The following is a 15,738-nucleotide window of genomic DNA, read 5'->3' as shown; positions in this document are numbered from 1 at the left end:
GTATAACAAACTGACCCTAGCCCCCCGACACATAAACTACTGCAGCATAAATACTGGAGGCTGAGACAGGAGGAGTCAGGAGACACTGTGGCCCCATCCGAGGACAACCCCGGACAGGGCCAAACAGGAAGGAATATAACCCCACCCACTTTGCCAAAGCACAGCCCCCACACCACTAGAGGGATATCTTCAACCACCAACTTACCATCCTGAGACAAGGCTGAGTATAGCCCACAAAGATCTCCGCCACGGCACAACCCAAGGAGGGGCGCCAACCCAGACAGGAAGATCACATCAGTGACTCAACCCACTCAAGTGACGCACCCTCCTAGGGACAGTATGAAAGATTGCACTCCACGAGGAGCATGCCTGTTACGCGAATGCAGTAAGCCAAGGTAAGTTGCTAGCTAGCATTAAACTTATCTTATAAAAAAACAATCAATCAACGACTGTCGTTGCTCCAATCTGTACTTAACCATAAACATCAATGCCTTTCTTAAAATCAATACACAAGTATATATTTTTAAACCTGCATATTTAGCTAAAAGAAATCCAGGATAGCAGATGAAATTGTGTCACCTCTTGCGTTCATTGCACACAGACTCAGGGTATATGCAACAGTTTGGGCTGCCTGGCTCTTTGCGAACTAACTTGCCAGAATATTATGACATAACATTGAAGGTTGTGCAATGTAACAGGAATATTTAGACTCATGGATGCCACCCGTTAGATAAAATACGGAACGGAATAAACATTTTGTTTTCGAGGTGATAGTTTCCGGATTTGACCTAAGGCTCGTATTTCTGTGTGTTTATTATAGTTAAGTCTATGATTTGATAGAGCAGTCTGACTGAGGGGTGGTAGGCAGCAGCAGGCTCGTAATAGTCAGAGGTATATGGTTTAGAGAGAAATAGCAGACGCGTTATAATTCCTGTAATAACTTGCGGCCGAACTTGAAAGGGGTTCCTTCATTATTTTACCATTCATGTCTTCCATAGAGAATGTCTTGATCTACTTCAAATAAGGTCTGTGTTTCGTGCAGGCTTAAAACGCCTCTGTTCATGTCTTCCATAGAGAATGTCTTGATCTACTTCAAATAAGGTCTGTGTTTCGTGCAGGTTAGGGTTCAGGCTTAAACCGCCTCGGCATTTTGGTACCTGTGTAAATCACTAGGATAAGGTAACGTTTGTCAAAATATTTTCATAAATCCACTCTACAAAAAAATGATCTTTGCTTATATTTAGCCAATATTGATCAGAGTTACCTTGTCTTATGGATATCTACACAGTTATACAATTGGCAAGGTGGTGTAAGCCTACATGAATCAGACCTTATTTTAAGTGAATCTAAAAATATCCTATGGAATAAATGAATGAAGGAACCGCTTTTCAGATTTTGCTAGAAGGTGTCATGGGAATTATGACTCGCACTTTGGTAGTCAATTCTTACCATGTCCATTATTAAAATAGGATTTCCTGCATATAGAAATTACAGTTTTTGTTTTCAACATTCATCATTCATGTTATTTGAGATTTAATTAATTTTATTTATGTATGATATTAAGTTACACTAAGAGTGTTCATTGTTCATTCAGTATTGTAATTGTCATTATTACAAAAATGTGTGTGTGTATATATATATATATATAATTATTTTTATTTATTTATTTATTAAATCGGCATCGGCTTTTTTTTTTGTCCTCCAATAATCGGTATCGGTATCTGCGTTGAAAAATCATAATCGGGCGACTTCTCGTATCTACCACACCATTGGTTGATCAATGTCACAGTGCGTAGCTCGACTACTTTTGCACCACCTATGTGAAGCTAGCCACAATAATGATTAGCCAGAACACAACAGTAGAATTTGCGGTTCACCTTCAAAATAAAAGTCTTTCATTGAAACTGACGCAAACAGTACCAATAGTGGAATGACTCCATATTTGAACTGGATAATGCTGAGCTCGGTTGGAATGCTGATATGTATATTTAATCAGATGAAATCACACTGTGGATGTATTAAGACGTCAGAATTCCATTGGGTCATACTGTATGCATGGTACACCCTTGCCTATGGATCTTGCGTCCATGAAATGTTCATAACTGTGAAAGGTTTACACAAATATTAGCATCGTGTCTCTTATTAACAAGGCTAATCTGAAAACAAGACTCCCTAAATTCTATCAGCATATCGATTGTGCAAACCCTGGATCATTGTTTTTCTAACTTCCGCGACGCATAGAAGGCCCTCTCCAACCTCCTTTTGGAAAAGCTGACCACGACTCCATTTTGTTGCTTCCTGCCTATAGACAGAAACTAAAACAGGAAGCTCCCACGCTCAGGTCTGTTCAACGCTGGTCCAACCAATCTGATTCCACGCTTCAAGATTGCTTCGATCATGTGGACTGGGATATGTTCCGCATTGTGTCAAACAACAACATTGACAAATACGCTGATTCGGTGAGCGAGTTTATTAGCAAGTGCATCGGCGATGTCGTACCCACAGCAACTATTAAAACATTCCCAAACCAGAAACTGTGGATTGATGGCAGCATTCGCGCGATACTGAAAGCGCGAACCACTGCTTTTAATCAGGGCAAGGTGACCGGAAACATGACTGAATATAAACAGTGTATCTATTCCCTCCGCAAGGCAATCAAACAATCTAAGTGTCAGTATAGAGACAAAGTAGAGTCGCAATTCAACGGCTCAGACACAAGAGGTATGTGGCAGGGTCTAAAGTCAATCACGGATTACAAAAAGAAAACCAGCCCTGTCGCGGACCAGGATGTCTTGCTCCCAGACAGACTAAATAACTTTTTTGCTCGCTTTGAGGACAATACAGTGCCAATGACACGGCCCACTACCAAAACCTGCAGACTCTCCTTTAGGTTAGATTACTCGTTGGTTATTAATGCATTGTCGGAACTAGAAGCACAAGCATTTCGCTACACTCGCATTAACATCTGCTAACCATGTGTATGTGACCAATAAAATTTGATTTGATATTACAGGACTTTAACACCACTGTGAAATTCTCCACATTAGCATACCAGCCAATAGGCTGAAAAGTGATTTCCGTCAGTCTTGCAATAAGAGTTATGACACTTATACTCTATACTTATACTTATACTCACAGTTGTGTTCAGTTGGTGTCACTGAATAGGCTGATACCCCATTGTTATTGATCCACAATCTATAGGTGAGGCTGTACAGTGAAACATAAGTATGCCCCCAATGCAATGATAAAGTCTAATATATCCACAATACGATTTTCTAATTTCTTTTTAGATTTTCTTTTTCTAATCAACAAATTGTCTTTTGTTGAATTTATATAACACCGAAAACTTGTTAAGCATTATCTTTTGCAAATATGGCATGATTCCACTATTTGTATCTGTTTCAAAGCGGGACATTTATTTTGAAGGCAAAAAATTCCACATTTTCCAAAAACTTTCTTGTACTTTCCTGAACAGACTTTGAGATACGCTTCATGGATATGGACCCTGGAAGAAAACTGTTGCCCTATAACTTGACCAGCTGTCCTTTCACCACAGGACCCTAGAGCAGGTGTAGACAACCCTGTTCCTGTAGTGCCACAGGACCCTAGAGCAGGAGTAGACAACCCTGTTCCTGTAGTACCACAGGGCCCTAGAGCAGGGGTAGACAACCCTGTTCCTGTAGTACCACAGGACCCTAGAGCAGGAGTAGACAACCCTGTTCCTGTAGTACCACAGGACCCTAGAGCAGGGGTAGACAACCCTGTTCCTGCAGTACCACAGGACCCTAGAGCAGGGGTAGACAACCCTGTTCCTGTAGTACCACAGGACCCTAGAGCAGGGGTAGACAACCCTGTTCCTGTAGTACCACAGGACCCTAGAGCAGGAGTAGACAACCCTGTTCCTGTACTACCACAGGAACCTAGAGCAGGGGTAGACAACCCTGTTCCTGTAGTACCACAGGACCATAGAGCAGGGGTAGACAACCCTGTTCCTGTAGTACCACAGGACCCTAGAGCAGGTGTAGACAACCCTGTTCCTGCAGTACCACAGGACCCTAGAGCATGAGTAGGCAACTCTGTTCCTGGAGTGCTGCAAGTACTGCAGGATTTTGTTTCATTAAGGCACCTCACCATGGGAGCGTTCAGTTCGCTTGAACGTTTGCTACATTGTGTAACGGTTTGTACTGAATGCCACGTTTTCCAAAAACATTCTTGTATGGTCTTGAACCGACTTTGAGATACGTTTGCTCTGTTCGGTGCCTGGGTATGGCTTGAAGCAGTGCATTTTGAACCCACAACCCAAACCAGCCTTGTTTTTCAACCAGTCGTTCAGTACCTTTTCCAGTACGTTTTTATATACTGAGCGCAGCCCTGACCAACTAAGCTAATAGATCAGTTCAGTGATTTCCTGAATTCCACACACCTGGTCTTCCAGGTCGGTTAATCAAAAACATGAGCCTGCAGCACTCCAGGACCAGGGTTGCCCCTGCCCTAGAGGTGTTAGTCAATGCTTATGAACTGAATATTGTATGTGAATATCCATATATCAATCAGTGGAGGCTCCTCAGAGTAGGACCATCCTCCTCAGTGAATGTTTTTTTTAAATAATTGTGAAACAATAAAAAAAAGTTATCCTTTTTAGATTAAACTACACTAAATACATTCACGTCACCAAATAATTGATTAAAACACACCGTTTTGCAATGGAGGTCCCCAGTAGCCTCAACAGCGCTCTCTGGGGTAGCAACCTGGTGTAGCCGGAGGACAGCTAGTTTCCATCCTCCTCTGGGTACATTGACTTCAATACAAAACCTAGGAGGCTCATGGTTCTCACCCCCATCCAGACTTACACAGTAATTATGACAACTTTCAAACTCTTGTAGCATGAACTGACATGTTGTCCCCCCAATCAAAGGATCAGAGAATGAATCTAGTACTGAAAGCATAAGCTACAGCTATCTTGCACTGCAGTGCATAACATGTGGTGAGTAGATGACCCAAAGAGAGAGAAAGACAATAGTTGAACAGTTTAACTAATGAATGTCTTCAAAAAGGAAAGAGAAAGAGCGAGAGAGATATATTTTGCTACACTTACCTACTCAAACAGAAAGGGATGCTAGCTGGCTATGGCTATGCAACACTGGAACCCTTCCAAGTATTCCTATTTGTATTTATTATGTCACGAACGTGGTCAGGGAAATGACCGGACCAAGGTGCAGCGTGGTGAGCGTACATTTCTTTTTATTTAGAAAGTCGTCAACAAAAACAAGAAACAAAGAAACTAACGTGAAGCTGACTAGAGCTATACAGGCCACTAACACAGACATCTACCCACAAAATACCAAAGGAAAAAAGGCTGCCTAAGTATGATTCCCAATCAGAGACATCGATAGACAGCTGTCCCTGATGGAGAACCATACCAGGCCAAAACATAGAAACAGAAAACATAGAAATAAAGAAACTAGAATGCCCACCCTAGTCACACCCTGGCCTACCCAAAATAGAGAATAAAAGCCTCTTTATGACCAGGGAATGACAGGATCCCCATTAGTTCCTGCCAAAGCAGCAGCTACTCTTCAAGGGGTCCAGCAAAATTAAGGCAGTTTATACAATTTTAAAAACATTATAATACATTCACAACACACTGTGTGCCCTCAGGCCCCTACTCCACCACTACCATATATCTACAGTACTAAATCCATGTGTCTGTATGGTGCGTATGTTATTGTGTGTGTGCGTGTGTGTGCACATGTGTGCGTGTGTGTGTGCGTGTGTGTGTGTGTGTGTGTGTATGCATGTGTCTGTGCCAATGTTTGTGTTGTTTTACAGTCACCTCTGTTCCATAAGGTGTATTTTTATCTGCTTTTTAAATCTGATTCTACTGCTGCATCAGTTACCTGATGTGGAATAGAGTTCCATGTAGTCATGTCTCTATGTAGTACTGTGGAATAGAGTTCCATGTAGTCATGGCTCTATGTAGTACTGTGGAATAGAGTTCCATGTAGTCATGTCTCTATGTAGTACTGTGGAATAGAGTTCCATGTAGTCATGTCTCTATGTAGTACTGTGGAATAGAGTTCCATGTAGTCATGGCTCTATGTAGTACTGTGGAATAGAGTTCCATGTAGTCATGGCTCTATGTAGTACTGTGGAATAGAGTTCCATGTAGTCATGTCTCTATGTAGTACTGTGGAATAGAGTTCCATGTAGTCATGGCTCTATGTAGTACTGTGGAATAGAGTTCCATGTAGTCATGGCTCTATGTAGTACTGTGGAATAGAGTTCCATGTAGTCATGGCTCTATGTAGTACTGTGGAATAGAGTTCCATGTAGTCATGGATCTATGTAGTACTGTGTGCCTCCCAGCTAATTGCATGGATTATTTTCCTAATAATAGTGTAAAATGAACATTTGTACAGACAGACCATGTGAAGGCCAAATTACAGAGGAGGAACTTCTTGATGCATTTAAAGCCTTTAAGGCTGGGAAACCTCAGGGCTGGATGGCAGACCAGTGGAGGTATAACAAACCTCAGGGCTGGATGGCAGACCAGTGGAGGTATAACAAACCTCAGGGCTGGATGGCAGACCAGTGGAGGTATAACAAACCTCAGGGCTGGATGGCAGACCAGTGGAGGTATAACAAACCTCAGGGCTGGATGGCAGACCAGTGGAGGTATAACAAACCTCAGGGCTGGATGGCAGACCAGTGGAGGTATAACAAACCTCAGGGCTGGATGGCAGACCAGTGGAGGTATAACAAACCTCAGGGCTGGATGGCAGACCAGTGGAGGTATAACAAACCTCAGGGCTGGATGGCAGACCAGTGGAGGTATAACAAACCTCAGGGCTGGATGGCAGACCAGTGGAGGTATAACAAACCTCAGGGCTGGATGGCAGACCAGTGGAGGTATAACAAACCTCAGGGCTGGATGGCAGACCAGTGGAGGTATAACAAACCTCAGGGCTGGATGGCAGACCAGTGGAGGTATAACAAACCTCAGGGCTGGATGGCAGACCAGTGGAGGTATAACAAACCTCAGGGCTGGATGGCAGACCAGTGGAGGTATAACAAACCTCAGGGCTGGATGGCAGACCAGTGGAGGTATAACAAACCTCAGGGCTGGATGGCAGACCAGTGGAGGTATAACAAACCTCAGGGCTGGATGGCAGACCAGTGGAGGTATAACAAACCTCAGGGCTGGATGGCAGACCAGTGGAGGTATAACAAACCTCAGGGCTGGATGGCAGACCAGTGGAGGTATAACAAACCTCAGGGCTGGATGGCAGACCAGTGGAGGTATAACAAACCTCAGGGCTGGATGGCAGACCAGTGGAGGTATAACAAACCTCAGGGCTGGATGGCAGACCAGTGGAGGTATAACAAACCTCAGGGCTGGATGGCAGACCAGTGGAGGTATAACAAACCTCAGGGCTGGATGGCAGACCAGTGGAGGTATAACAAACCTCAGGGCTGGATGGCAGACCAGTGGAGGTATAACAAACCTCAGGGCTGGATGGCAGACCAGTGGAGGTATAACAAACCTCAGGGCTGGATGGCAGACCAGTGGAGGTATAACAAACCTCAGGGCTGGATGGCAGACCAGTGGAGGTATAACAAACCTCAGGGCTGGATGGCAGACCAGTGGAGGTATAACAAACCTCAGGGCTGGATGGCAGACCAGTGGAGGTATAACAAACCTCAGGGCTGGATGGCAGACCAGTGGAGGTATAACAAACCTCAGGGCTGGATGGCAGACCAGTGGAGGTATAACAAACCTCAGGGCTGGATGGCAGACCAGTGGAGGTATAACAAACCTCAGGGCTGGATGGCAGACCAGTGGAGGTATAACAAACCTCAGGGCTGGATGGCAGACCAGTGGAGGTATAACAAACCTCAGGGCTGGATGGCAGACCAGTGGAGGTATAACAAACCTCAGGGCTGGATGGCAGACCAGTGGAGGTATAACAAACCTCAGGGCTGGATGGCAGACCAGTGGAGGTATAACAAACCTCAGGGCTGGATGGCAGACCAGTGGAGGTATAACAAACCTCAGGGCTGGATGGCAGACCAGTGGAGGTATAACAAACCTCAGGGCTGGATGGCAGACCAGTGGAGGTATAACAAACCTCAGGGCTGGATGGCAGACCAGTGGAGGTATAACAAACCTCAGGGCTGGATGGCAGACCAGTGGAGGTATAACAAACCTCAGGGCTGGATGGCAGACCAGTGGAGGTATAACAAACCTCAGGGCTGGATGGCAGACCAGTGGAGGTATAACAAACCTCAGGGCTGGATGGCAGACCAGTGGAGGTATAACAAACCTCAGGGCTGGATGGCAGACCAGTGGAGGTATAACAAACCTCAGGGCTGGATGGCAGACCAGTGGAGGTATAACAAACCTCAGGGCTGGATGGCAGACCAGTGGAGGTATAACAAACCTCAGGGCTGGATGGCAGACCAGTGGAGGTATAACAAACCTCAGGGCTGGATGGCAGACCAGTGGAGGTATAACAAACCTCAGGGCTGGATGGCAGACCAGTGGAGGTATAACAAACCTCAGGGCTGGATGGCAGACCAGTGGAGGTATAACAAACCTCAGGGCTGGATGGCAGACCAGTGGAGGTATAACAAACCTCAGGGCTGGATGGCAGACCAGTGGAGGTATAACAAACCTCAGGGCTGGATGGCAGACCAGTGGAGGTATAACAAACCTCAGGGCTGGATGGCAGACCAGTGGAGGTATAACAAACCTCAGGGCTGGATGGCAGACCAGTGGAGGTATAACAAACCTCAGGGCTGGATGGCAGACCAGTGGAGGTATAACAAACCTCAGGGCTGGATGGCAGACCAGTGGAGGTATAACAAACCTCAGGGCTGGATGGCAGACCAGTGGAGGTATAACAAACCTCAGGGCTGGATGGCAGACCAGTGGAGGTATAACAAACCTCAGGGCTGGATGGCAGACCAGTGGAGGTATAACAAACCTCAGGGCTGGATGGCAGACCAGTGGAGGTATAACAAACCTCAGGGCTGGATGGCAGACCAGTGGAGGTATAACAAACCTCAGGGCTGGATGGCAGACCAGTGGAGGTATAACAAACCTCAGGGCTGGATGGCAGACCAGTGGAGGTATAACAAACCTCAGGGCTGGATGGCAGACCAGTGGAGGTATAACAAACCTCAGGGCTGGATGGCAGACCAGTGGAGGTATAACAAACCTCAGGGCTGGATGGCAGACCAGTGGAGGTATAACAAACCTCAGGGCTGGATGGCAGACCAGTGGAGGTATAACAAACCTCAGGGCTGGATGGCAGACCAGTGGAGGTATAACAAACCTCAGGGCTGGATGGCAGACCAGTGGAGGTATAACAAACCTCAGGGCTGGATGGCAGACCAGTGGAGGTATAACAAACCTCAGGGCTGGATGGCAGACCAGTGGAGGTATAACAAACCTCAGGGCTGGATGGCAGACCAGTGGAGGTATAACAAACCTCAGGGCTGGATGGCAGACCAGTGGAGGTATAACAAACCTCAGGGCTGGATGGCAGACCAGTGGAGGTATAACAAACCTCAGGGCTGGATGGCAGACCAGTGGAGGTATAACAAACCTCAGGGCTGGATGGCAGACCAGTGGAGGTATAACAAACCTCAGGGCTGGATGGCAGACCAGTGGAGGTATAACAAACCTCAGGGCTGGATGGCAGACCAGTGGAGGTATAACAAACCTCAGGGCTGGATGGCAGACCAGTGGAGGTATAACAAACCTCAGGGCTGGATGGCAGACCAGTGGAGGTATAACAAACCTCAGGGCTGGATGGCAGACCAGTGGAGGTATAACAAACCTCAGGGCTGGATGGCAGACCAGTGGAGGTATAACAAACCTCAGGGCTGGATGGCAGACCAGTGGAGGTATAACAAACCTCAGGGCTGGATGGCAGACCAGTGGAGGTATAACAAACCTCAGGGCTGGATGGCAGACCAGTGGAGGTATAACAAACCTCAGGGCTGGATGGCAGACCAGTGGAGGTATAACAAACCTCAGGGCTGGATGGCAGACCAGTGGAGGTATAACAAACCTCAGGGCTGGATGGCAGACCAGTGGAGGTATAACAAACCTCAGGGCTGGATGGCAGACCAGTGGAGGTATAACAAACCTCAGGGCTGGATGGCAGACCAGTGGAGGTATAACAAACCTCAGGGCTGGATGGCAGACCAGTGGAGGTATAACAAACCTCAGGGCTGGATGGCAGACCAGTGGAGGTATAACAAACCTCAGGGCTGGATGGCAGACCAGTGGAGGTATAACAAACCTCAGGGCTGGATGGCAGACCAGTGGAGGTATAACAAACCTCAGGGCTGGATGGCAGACCAGTGGAGGTATAACAAACCTCAGGGCTGGATGGCAGACCAGTGGAGGTATAACAAACCTCAGGGCTGGATGGCAGACCAGTGGAGGTATAACAAACCTCAGGGCTGGATGGCAGACCAGTGGAGGTATAACAAACCTCAGGGCTGGATGGCAGACCAGTGGAGGTATAACAAACCTCAGGGCTGGATGGCAGACCAGTGGAGGTATAACAAACCTCAGGGCTGGATGGCAGACCAGTGGAGGTATAACAAACCTCAGGGCTGGATGGCAGACCAGTGGAGGTATAACAAACCTCAGGGCTGGATGGCAGACCAGTGGAGGTATAACAAACCTCAGGGCTGGATGGCAGACCAGTGGAGGTATAACAAACCTCAGGGCTGGATGGCAGACCAGTGGAGGTATAACAAACCTCAGGGCTGGATGGCAGACCAGTGGAGGTATAACAAACCTCAGGGCTGGATGGCAGACCAGTGGAGGTATAACAAACCTCAGGGCTGGATGGCAGACCAGTGGAGGTATAACAAACCTCAGGGCTGGATGGCAGACCAGTGGAGGTATAACAAACCTCAGGGCTGGATGGCAGACCAGTGGAGGTATAACAAACCTCAGGGCTGGATGGCAGACCAGTGGAGGTATAACAAACCTCAGGGCTGGATGGCAGACCAGTGGAGGTATAACAAACCTCAGGGCTGGATGGCAGACCAGTGGAGGTATAACAAACCTCAGGGCTGGATGGCAGACCAGTGGAGGTATAACAAACCTCAGGGCTGGATGGCAGACCAGTGGAGGTATAACAAACCTCAGGGCTGGATGGCAGACCAGTGGAGGTATAACAAACCTCAGGGCTGGATGGCAGACCAGTGGAGGTATAACAAACCTCAGGGCTGGATGGCAGACCAGTGGAGGTATAACAAACCTCAGGGCTGGATGGCAGACCAGTGGAGGTATAACAAACCTCAGGGCTGGATGGCAGACCAGTGGAGGTATAACAAACCTCAGGGCTGGATGGCAGACCAGTGGAGGTATAACAAACCTCAGGGCTGGATGGCAGACCAGTGGAGGTATAACAAACCTCAGGGCTGGATGGCAGACCAGTGGAGGTATAACAAACCTCAGGGCTGGATGGCAGACCAGTGGAGGTATAACAAACCTCAGGGCTGGATGGCAGACCAGTGGAGGTATAACAAACCTCAGGGCTGGATGGCAGACCAGTGGAGGTATAACAAACCTCAGGGCTGGATGGCAGACCAGTGGAGGTATAACAAACCTCAGGGCTGGATGGCAGACCAGTGGAGGTATAACAAACCTCAGGGCTGGATGACAGACCAGTGGAGGTATAACAATCCTCAGGGCTGGATGGCAGACCAGTGGAGGTATAACAAACCTCAGGGCTGGATGGCAGACCAGTGGTAGTATAACAAACCTTTTTCTGATATACTCAGAGGACCGTTATTAGCATGTTTTAACCACTCCTATATAAATGGTCGATTATCGGGCACACAACAAGGTCTGATATCATTATTACTGAAACAGGACCCAAGTGGTGTATATATAAAGGTCCAGTCCATTTAAAAACTTGGAGGCCCCCTACACTTCAGTGTTGTGATGCAAAATGCTTGGCACATAGAACTAAAAAAGTATTGTCAGGTATTATTCATCATAATCAGACAGGTGTTTTACATGGACGACACCTTGGAGATAATATAAGACAAGTACTGGAAACAATAGAACACTATGAAATATCGGGGACACCAGGCCTGGTTTTCATAGCTGATTTTGAAAAGGCTTTTGATAAAGTACGACTGAAGTTTATATATAAATGCCTAGAATATTTCAATTTTGGGGAATCTCTTATAAAATGGGGTAAAGTTATGTATAGAAACCCTGGGTGTAACATAGTAAATAATGGCTACATCTCAGAATGTTTTAAACTATCTAGAGGAGAAAAACAAGGTTGTCCATTATGGGTATATCTATTTATTATTGCCTGTCAAAAAGTTAGCTGTTAAAATTAGATCCAACAATAATATTAAGGGATTGGAAATCCATGGCTTAAAAACAAACGTGTCATTGTACGCTGATGATTCATGTTTTCTTTTAAAACCACAAGTAGAATCCCTCCACGGCCTCATAGAGGATCTAGATACTTTTACCAAGTAGAATCCCTCCACAGCCTCATAGAGGATCTAGATACTTTTACCAAGTAGAATCCCTCCACAGCCTCATAGAGGATCTAGATACTTTTACCAAGTAGAATCCCTCCACGGCCTCATAGAGGATCGAGATACTTTTACCAAGTAGAATCCCTCCACGGCCTCATAGAGGATCTAGATACTTTTGCCAAGTAGAATCCCTCCACAGCCTCATAGAGGATCGAGATACTTTTACCAAGTAGAATCCCTCCACGGCCTCATAGAGGATCTAGATACTTTTGCCAAGTAGAATCCCTCCACGGCCTCATAGAGGATCGAGATACTTTTGCCAAGTAGAATCCCTCCACGGCCTCATAGAGGATCGACATACTTTTACCAAGTAGAATCCCTCCACGGCCTCATAGAGGATCGACATACTTTTACCGACCTCTCTGGATAACAACCAAAATATGTGTACTATATTACGTCTTGGATCACTAAAAAAATGCACATTTTACATTACCGTGTAGTTTACCAATTAAATGGTCTGATGGAGATGTCGACATACTCGGTATACAAATCCCAAAGGAAAGAAATTCTCACTACAATATATTTTAATAGAAAGTTATGAAAAATAGATAAGATCTTGCTACCATGGAAAGGAAAATACCTGTCTATTTGTGGAAAAATTACCCTGATTAACTCCTTAGTTATATTACAGTTTACCCTGATTAACTCCTTAGTTATATCACAGTTTACCCTGATTAACTCCTTAGTCATATCACAGTTTACCCTGATTAACTCCTTAGTTATATTACAGTTTACCCTGATTAACTCCTTAGTTATATCACAGTTTACCCTGATTAACTCCTTAGTCATATCACAGTTTACCCTGATTAACTCCTTAGTTATATCACAGTTTACCCTGATTAACTCCTTAGTTATATCACAGTTTACCCTGATTAACTCCTTAGTTATATCACAGTTTACCCTGATTAACTCCTTAGTCATATCACAGTTTACCCTGATTAACTCCTTAGTTATATCACAGTTTACCCTGATTAACTCCTTAGTTATATCACAGTTTACCCTGATTAACTCCTTAGTCATATCACAGTTTACCCTGATTAACTCTTTAGTCATGTCACAGTTTACCCTGATTAACTCTTTAGTCATATCACAGTTTACCCTGATTAACTCCTTAGTTATATCACAGTTTACCCTGATTAACTCTGATTAACTCCTTAGTCATATCACAGTTTACCCTGATTAACTCTTTAGTCATGTCACAGTTTACCCTGATTAACTCTTTAGTCATATCACAGTTTACCCTGATTAACTCCTTAGTCATATCACAGTTTACCCTGATTAACTCCTTAGTTATATCACAGTTTACCCTGATTAACTCTTTAGTCATGTCACAGTTTACCCTGATTAACTCTTTAGTCATATCACAGTTTACCCTGATTAACTCCTTAGTCATATCACAGTTTACCCTGATTAACTCCTTAGTTATATCACAGTTTACCCTGATTAACTCCTTAGTTATATCACAGTTTACCCTGATTAACTCCTTAGTCATGTCACAGTTTACCCTGATTAACTCTTTAGTCATGTCACAGTTTACCCTGATTAACTCTTTAGTCATGTCACAGTTTACCCTGATTAACTCTTTAGTCATATCACAGTTTACCCTGATTAACTCCTTAGTCATATCACAGTTTACCCTGATTAACTCCTTAGTTATATCACAGTTTACCCTGATTAACTCTGATTAACTCCTTAGTCATATCACAGTTTACCCTGATTAACTCTTTAGTCATGTCACAGTTTACCCTGATTAACTCTTTAGTCATATCACAGTTTACCCTGATTAACTCCTTAGTCATATCACAGTTTACCCTGATTAACTCCTTAGTTATATCACAGTTTACCCTGATTAACTCTTTAGTCATGTCACAGTTTACCCTGATTAACTCTTTAGTCATATCACAGTTTACCCTGATTAACTCCTTAGTCATATCACAGTTTACCCTGATTAACTCCTTAGTTATATCACAGTTTACCCTGATTAACTCCTTAGTTATATCACAGTTTACCCTGATTAACTCTTTAGTCATGTCACAGTTTACCTTGATTAACTCCTTAGTTATATCACGGTTGACCTATTTGCTTATGGTTTTGCCTACACCTAGTGACCTGCTTTTTAAATTATATGAACAAAAAAATATTCAATTGTATTTGAAATGGCAAGCCAGACAAAATTAAAAGAGCCTATTTATGTAACAAAAATTAATTCGGAGGGCAGAAATGGTTAAATATTAAAGCATTAGACCTCTCACTAAAGGCATCAGTCATACAAAAGTTATACTTAAATCCAAACTGGTTCTCCTGTAAATTGGTAGGAATGTCTCATCCTATATTCAAGAAGGGCCTTTTTCCCTTTATTCAGATTACAGCTGCTCACTTTCAGTTGTTTGAAAAGGAAATCATCTCAAAAATATCGTTATTTTTTAAACAAGCCTTAGACAGTTGGTTGCAATTTCAGTTTAATCCACCTGAAAAGACAGAACAAATAATACAACAAATATTGTGGTTAAAATCAAATATACTAATTGATTCAAAAAAAATTTTTTTTCAAAGAAATGTCTGATCTACCCAAAATTACAACCAACTAAGAGGCAAGTAGAAGGGGAAAAAGTAAGGAACTTGTCTGTCGGCCCTGTATTAAAGACCATAAATGGTTAAAGAAAAGTGTGATAAATAAAAACATATACCAATTTCATTTAAGGACCAAAAGACTGACAGCTGTGCCATATAAATTGCAAAATAGTTGGGAAGAGATTTTGGATGTACCCATTCCATGGCACATGGTTTATGAATTGATACGCAAAACAACGCCGGATTCAAAACTTCAAATCTTTCCATTTATATTACTATACAAAATTCTTGCAACCAATAGAATGTTATATATATGGGGGATACAATCTTCCCAGCTCTGCAGATTCTGCTGTGAGGAGGCAGAGTCATTAGATCATTTATTTTGGTATTGTTCATATGTAGCTCGTTTTTGGTCACAGGTCCAGGAATGGCTGAAGAATTGCAACATGTGCCTAGAACTAACACTACAGATAGCAATACTGGGTGATTTGAAAAGCCGTAGTCAATCAATCAATATAATAATTATTTTAGCAAAAAATTTTTTTTTTAATTCACAATCTGTAGAAGCTATGA

The sequence above is a fragment of the Oncorhynchus clarkii genome, chromosome 9, assembly GCF_045791955.1.
Source record: "Oncorhynchus clarkii lewisi isolate Uvic-CL-2024 chromosome 9, UVic_Ocla_1.0, whole genome shotgun sequence".
Taxonomy (NCBI): Eukaryota; Metazoa; Chordata; class Actinopteri; order Salmoniformes; family Salmonidae; genus Oncorhynchus; species Oncorhynchus clarkii.
Note: the sequence above shows the minus strand (reverse complement) of the source record.